The sequence below is a fragment of the Muscardinus avellanarius genome, assembly GCF_963383645.1.
Source record: "Muscardinus avellanarius genome assembly, chromosome: 6".
Lineage (NCBI taxonomy): Eukaryota > Metazoa > Chordata > Mammalia > Rodentia > Gliridae > Muscardinus > Muscardinus avellanarius.
Window position 1 is genome coordinate 82,760,148 of NC_137791.1, and position 7,752 is coordinate 82,767,899.

Here is a 7,752-nt window from a genome sequence, read left to right on the forward strand (position 1 = left end):
GCTGCAAATGATGTAATTTTGTTCTTCTTTATGGCTGAGTAAAATTTCATTGTGTACATATTCCATAGTTTTGTAAGTCATTAATCTCTTGATGGACATCTTGGCTAGTCCTTAATATGTAGAAGCTAGGGAGAAAATGAGTCATAGGAGAAACTCTAGACAAAGAAAACAAAACCTAGGTGAATGTGATAGAGGAGGAAAAAGGGAAATTTTCTAATGTATACGATATACAGTCATAAGTATATCAATCACTAAGACAAACATGAGAAGGGGGAGGGAATGGGGTAGGAAATGGGGAAAGGCTAGATGACTGATGTGTGCATGTATGCCTCTCGACATCTTGTGTCCCATTAAGACATATGACTACAATGGACCAACAAAAAAAGTAAAATAAAAAACTAAAAAAGTAAAATAAAAAACTAAAAAAGTAAAATAAAAAACTAAAAAACCTAAAAACTAAAAAATAAAAAAATAAAAAAACTAAAAAATAAGTGTATATCACATGTAAAATAATGTGTTTATTCTCCAGTGCCTTGCATTCTTGCTTTTTTGGCTTCATGAGTGGTGCCTCAACCATAAAAAAACCACCTCCTCATTGCTTCTGGATCTGAATAAGATTCTGTACTGATGCACAGAACCTGGTTTCCTCAGGAGTTATGGAGTGGGATGAAAATACTATGAAATGCACTGTTTGGACCTCACTGGAATAAAGTTTGAAGAATGGTAAGTTGGTAATGGAGAGACTTTATTCTACTTTCTTTTTTTCCCCTGCATACTATCCAGAGGTACAGTACTTCAGTGCAATCTCCTAACTACATACTAATCATTTTAACCTTTTGTTTGCTGAAAGGACTCCTTAGGGCTCAAATTGTTCATGATAATGAAACAGCTTGAGTGTAGGCAAAGAATACAGTGCAACAATACCAGGAAAATGATATGCATTGCAAATGCTGAAATATTAGAAGTGAACTCTTTCACCTTTTATGCCCTATCACATTTTATTTCCAATTCATATTTATTTGTATATATGGCTATAGATATTGAAAGATCCATAGTCTGTTGCACACTTGAAAGCTATCTAGATCATCTGAGCTGTGGTGCAAGAGACTTTATCAGTTGCATGTTATGATCTAGGAAATCCACTGGCTCATTCAACGGTCATGAGAAGTTTGTTGGTGTTAGGAGCTTGGAGTAGAGGAAACCTAATCTGAAGCTTGAAAACATCATAAAAACAACTGTTGTCATTTTGAGAAACAGTTTCTAATTGGGCCCTGAAAGGCTCTGAAAATCCCACCAAAAATACCAGGTTAGTGTGTTCTGGAGCTGCCTTTTTTTTTCTATCTAATCTATCTAGTTATACAATTAAGTATAATCAAAGTATTTGACTCAAAGAGTTTAAGATGGCACAAATAAATTGCATAACCAAGTTGCTCAAATTCCCAGTGTGCTCACACTGCCACAGTGCTGTTCCTTTCTGCAGCAATAGTGATGTCTGTACGTGAAATATTCTATAAAAATGATTTTAAAAGTTTAAAATACATTTTATGACTTCTCAGCAACAAGGGAAAATGTTTAAAAATCTTTTTTTAAACAAGACTGAAAGTGTTATAAAAATTAGCTAAAACAAACATTACCTGCTTACTGACTGTTGACAGGATTATAGAAGTATTGCTGAATGGAATAATGACATAAAGCTTGGATTGTGCCGTAAAATATAATTTATTGTAAGGAGTAAAGAGAAAATATTGGTTGCTGCATACAATTACTTGAAATTATGGCACTTACAGAAAAAGAAATCCAAAGATTTTCTAAACAAAACTCCTACTAGAGAAATGTAGTAAAGACTTGAATACCCTCTGATTAGATAGTTTCCATGTTGTCACAACACAACTAGAATTTAAAAAATGAACCATTTAGGAAAACTTAGAATTAAGGAAAGGATGATATGCTATCTAATATACAGTAGATGGCTTAAGAAATATTGGCCACAATGTAGCATTTTACTATTCTAAAACAGCAGTGGAATATTTTGGATCCAATGTTTTCACAGGATGAACAGACAGAAGGAATTCAGAGAACAAAAATTTCAGTCAAATCTGTAAATAGAAACAGAAATATGTGGTTAGACAAACTGAATAACTTGAGAGGAGAGAAATTCTTGAGATATTATACATTTTATGAATCATTTTCTCTTTATATTAGACCAGCTCACAATGATATTTGTATTTTTCTGTTACTGATCTACATAAACATTGCTCTTGATTTGTAAGATTTAATTACAATCTGTTACAAAGGAGAAATTTATCTTGTGGTACTATAGAAAATATGGCAAGATGATTAGAATAAAAGGCTTCCACATATTTAAGAATTTTATCCTTTTCCTTAGTGTGATCTCTTGGAATGGAAGTTTCTACCATTGGAAAGGGGGAATACACACATACCCCACAAGTAATGAGAAGCTCCATATTATGTCTGAAGGCAATTAAAACAAATATGTATTCCTTTTCAACTGTGGTTGACAGCAAAGTACTTAGTTTCACCCTATGACTGGCTATAAATTTTTAGTGCAGTGATAATAATGAAAAGGACCTCACTATTAGGTTTACCAGACCCAGAGACACATATTTATTAAAAATTAATGACATTCAAACTATACTTGCATAGGAATTTTGAATATTATAAATTATACATTTCAATTATGCATTGTTTAGGTTGCTCTTTAAATCCATTATGATGATGAAAAATGTATTCAAATTAAAGTGCACTCAATGGGTAGATATAATTTTCAAACTTACCCAGTGCCATAATTGTGCAGTTTCTAAGAACTGACCTAATTCTTAAAAAAAAAAAAAGTTCAAATCATGTGATGAAGGCAATCAGAAATAAAATTCCACGCCAGGCATCGTGGCGCACGCTTGTAATCCCCGCGCTTGGGAGGCGGAGACAGGAGGATCGCGCAGGTTCAAAGTCAGCCGTGCTGGCGTAAGAGACCCTGTTTCAAAAATATAAAATAGGTCTGGGAGTGTAGCCCGGAGGAAGAAGGGCTTCCAGGAACCCCAGTACCACCAAATAAATAAATAAATAAAATTCTACTAAATCAAATACAATAAATGCTATTTATTTAGTCTCTATTTTCTTTTTTAAAATTTTATTGGTGCATTGTATTCAGACATCTTAATGGGATACAAGGTGGTAGAGGTATAGATTCACACATCACTTACTTATCAATTCCCCAATTCTCATCTCATTCTCACCTCTCTCCCTCCTTACCATGTTTGGCTTATTGATTGACTTTGATATGTTTTTCTAAATACTATATTTAACAAAGATCGCTACATTTGAAAAACCCCAGGGTTATAAACATTAATCATCCTTATATTATTTCAAATAAACAAAATAGTTCAGGATTTAAATTTAGCACTATGGGATGCACAAATCTGTGTCTTTTTCCTACACAGTACTTTTATATTTATCATCCGTATAATCAAATGAAAGTATTTAAAAATTAGTAAAAAGTAAGGAAGGATAATGTTGAATTATACATCAGAAGTCTTTATATCTTTAATTTGGAAATTTTTTCCTTCTGTTTTTATAATCACTTTCACTCACAGAATGGATAACATTGGCTGCATATGTTACTAAGAAATCAATATGAGCTTCATTTGCCAGGAAGTATTACCAATTTTCTCTTTTAGAAAATTCTAATACTATACAGTAGGTATTCATTTGCCATGCTTTTTCTAGATCTTTCTTCAGAGAATGTTCTCTAGCTATTTCCATTTATTTCCTTTGGCGGACCATCAAAATTAGTAATTGTATTGAACTCACCACCACTCTGGCATAGCCTCGGCGTTTTCAGTGTTCTCAGAGGCAATGAGCTTAGTGGGATCAAAGGCAAACAAGACTGGAACATACTGCATTTGTTGAGGATGGTACCAAGCAGCGATGGGATAGGCATTAGGCTGGGAGACTTGTTGGAAAGGCTAGAGGGAAAGGCAATTGAAAAGCAGCAGTGTATGAGCAACCATTGCTCTGAATTTTAAGATTACTATTCAGTATTGAACCCCAAAAACCTGCATACTTGCTTAGGTTCAATTACCAAAGCTCAGGAGAAGGTAGTATGAATTTCATTGGTATTTAGCTTAAAAACTCATGGGTATATGGATCACCAAGAATATTTTCCATCACTTACACATGTACTTTCCTAAGAAGACTCTGAGATCAAAAGAAGGACCCTGCACCCAGGGTCAACACAACTGACTTTTGGGGATGCCAGGAAAAGAAAGAAAGTATTTTTCTAATTATTAGCACAGTGCCTTTCTAAATACCAGTTTGGAAACAAAGCATTGAAATTTTGGAATGGCTACCTCTGCTAATCTATTTTGACATTTTATTTAATTATTCATATATTAATACACATAATTTTCTAAGTGGAAGATATGTTTTCCTTTATGCCGTGGACATATATATAAAGATTAAAAATATGAAACCTAAATTTTCTATTTATTTATTGAAACATTAAGGTAAAACAAAATTAAATATAAAGTCACATCACCTTAGGATAGAACTGAGACTGTTCTATCCTAAGAAAAGGTAAGTTTTTTTAATTTATATCCAATTGAGCACCATGATAGTATAAATTATTGTTAGTCAAAAGGCTCATTTAAAAGAAAAAGTACATGTATAGCTCACTCTTGTTTTAAATGATTATATAGAAAGTTGAAATCAGTGCATTCTTTAAAGATCAAATGAAGTAAGTAATGGGTTTTATTTTGCTTTAATTTTTTTTTAAATTGTTTTCTTGGTGCACTGTAGTCATACATCTTAAATGGAGTACAAGATGGTAGAGGCATACATGCACACATCATTTATTTAGTCTTCCCCAATTTACACCCATTCTCTTCCCCCTCCTTCCTTCTCATGTTTGGGTTAGTGCTTGAATTTGATATGTTTTTCAATGTACGTCATGTACATTATGGAATTTTCCTCTTCCCCCTCCCATCTCTCTCAGTTAGGTCGCCTTATTTGCCCATTTATGGTTCCTCTTCCTTGTCTCTGAAACTGATTGGATAATTTTATAAGGAATTGAGGGAAAATATGATTCATGTTGAAGAATCATTATCATAAAATTAATTGATAATCTTAGTATTTTTAATCTTGGGAAATGGTTTTTCTCTCTCCAATTATATATAAATAGAGAAAACGCCATAGCTTTCTTAACATACTTTAAAAAATTAGCATGTCATATGTGAGGTATATTAATTGAAACCATCTTTGGTCCAGAGACACTGAATTAAAGTCACAATTAGTATCTTTAAAAGTAAAGACACAAAACAGGCCGGGCGTGGTGGCGCACGCTTGTAATCCCCGCGCTTGGGAGGCAGAGACAGGAGGATCGCGCAGGTTCGAAGCCAGCCGCGCGCGCTGGCTTAGGAGACCCTGTTTCCAAATAAAAATGTAAAAATAGGTCTGGGAGTGTAGCCCGGAAATAGAAGGGCTTCCAGGAACCCCAGTACCACAAAAAAAAAAAAAAAAAAAAAAGACACAAAACAGTTGCAAATATCATGGGAGTTAGGGGAGAAACTGATAGAAATATATCATTTTTTCCACAAATGACAAACAAAAGATCAAAGAGACAGGTGTGAGGGATGAAGACTAAGAGCCAGGTCGTTTCTAACAGCACAGTACTATAACAAAAGGTCAAATCTTGACAACAGTCATTTCAAGTTGTTTTTTTTTTTTTCCAATTTAAAGGTTGACCTGAAGTGATCTTCACCCAGGTATAATGAAAGAATTATCATTTTTTTTGGTCAACTTAGAATTGATCTTCAGATATGTTAGAATTAACACTGAGTAATCCAATATTAGTAAATAGCTAAGAAATATTAATAGAGTATTAATTATGGTACAGCTAACATTAATTTTATTAATTTTTTCTTTCTTTTTTTGGTGCTTGGGATAAAGTCCAGCTCCTTGCACATGCTAGGCAAGTACTCTCCTCTTCCAACCCCTTAGTTTCCTTAAGAAAAACGGATTGCTCGTGTGCATGTGCTTATATCTGTAGAAATACACATTCATAAGCCTGATTTCCCCACTCTAGTGGTTCTCTAAGAAAAGAAAAGGAGAACTAGGTTTGTTTTTCTTAAGACAGAATAAAACTTCAAAGACTAACTTTTTTATTAGAGGCTTGAGAGCTGACATTAATTTTGCCAATTGCATTTTTTTAACTATCCAGGATCAATTTTTTTCTGAGACAAATGAAACATCCTCAAAGGTCATTTCAAATTTCACTGAATAAGTGAAGGCTTGGCTTAGTCATTCATGGAATTCAGAATCGTATGGCAATGTGTGTTTCCTAGTAACTGGCTATTACCTTAAATATAAAATCATAAGCCTCAGGAGCACTGTGGAATCAGTTATAGGTAGGGTAGGGGAAGAATTGGTATCTATTAGATTTTACTGGCAACCTCAATTTACAGATGAGAAGATTGAGTATCGATGTGTTGAGAGACCTAGCATATATCCAATGTACTCTGCTCAAAGAAGCATAACTATTCCCATTTCAAATAAGAGTCATAAATAGTTCTTGTCACTCAGATTAAGTAATTTGTTTTAGAAAGCTGCGACTGAGAAAACATAATTATAAAGAGCATCTTTTCAAGAGTAAAAAGCTATTTAAAAGCAAATGTATTTAAACTTAATATAGTAGTGAAAATATTACCATTTGGATTTGGTTGGGCACATTCATTCTGAGTAATTGTTCCTGTATAAAAGAAAATATATCCTAAGATACTTAAACATTTTTCTGATACAGCACATTCATTTTACAATGCACCAAGATTTTTATCATCAGCCATAAAATTTAGAATAAAATGTAGTCTATCTAGGATTACCAAAATCCATAAAAATGCTTTTATTTTCTAACAAAAAATGTCAGCTAAAAGGCTAAGCTCATTGTCATTTGGAAAAATAATTTATAGGATAAATTCTCTGGTATAAAGTTATAAACTATCAATTCTTAAAGGCTCTATGTTCTACTTATGACTACCTATTATTTAAATTTTATCTTTGATAAATTTTCAATAAAAATTACCAAATTTGTATGTTAGAACACACACTTTCTATCTGGAATATAGTTCTGTTTTGTTAAAGCATACATTATAGAAATGTTACATATTAAAGAAATTTTATAATATTTTATATTTAATAAAAATCTTACCTGGGCTTGGACAGCTTGCTAAGGAAGAATAAAAACCATTTTGTTTCTTTTAGTATAATGATTTTATTCATTTGAGAATAACCAACATTTACTAGGTCACCTTCATTCATTCAAAGGCCATATGAAGTACAGGATACACAATCATGAAATACCATAAAAATTACGAGCTAGACCAGTGTGGTTCTAAGATGTGAAGGGTATAGTCTAACCAAGGTATAGATAAGGCACTAAAATACATTACTCAGTTAATTTTAAGAGTGGTAATGATTGATTCTAGTTGTGCACTATATTCAAATTTATTAGGGCTTTATTTTAAACACAAGCAATGTGAAAACTGAAGCAAGAGTAATAATTTGGGTCCAAATTAAATTCTTTATTGACTTTCTTTATTATCCATTGATAATATAAAAAATGTGAAAAATATAATTTTGTTGAATTATGACCAATTCTTTAAGCTAAGGTTTTATTAAGTATAAAGTATTTTGTATAAACTAAGAAAAAGAATTTTTTTTTGTTTCTACCAAATCAGAAAC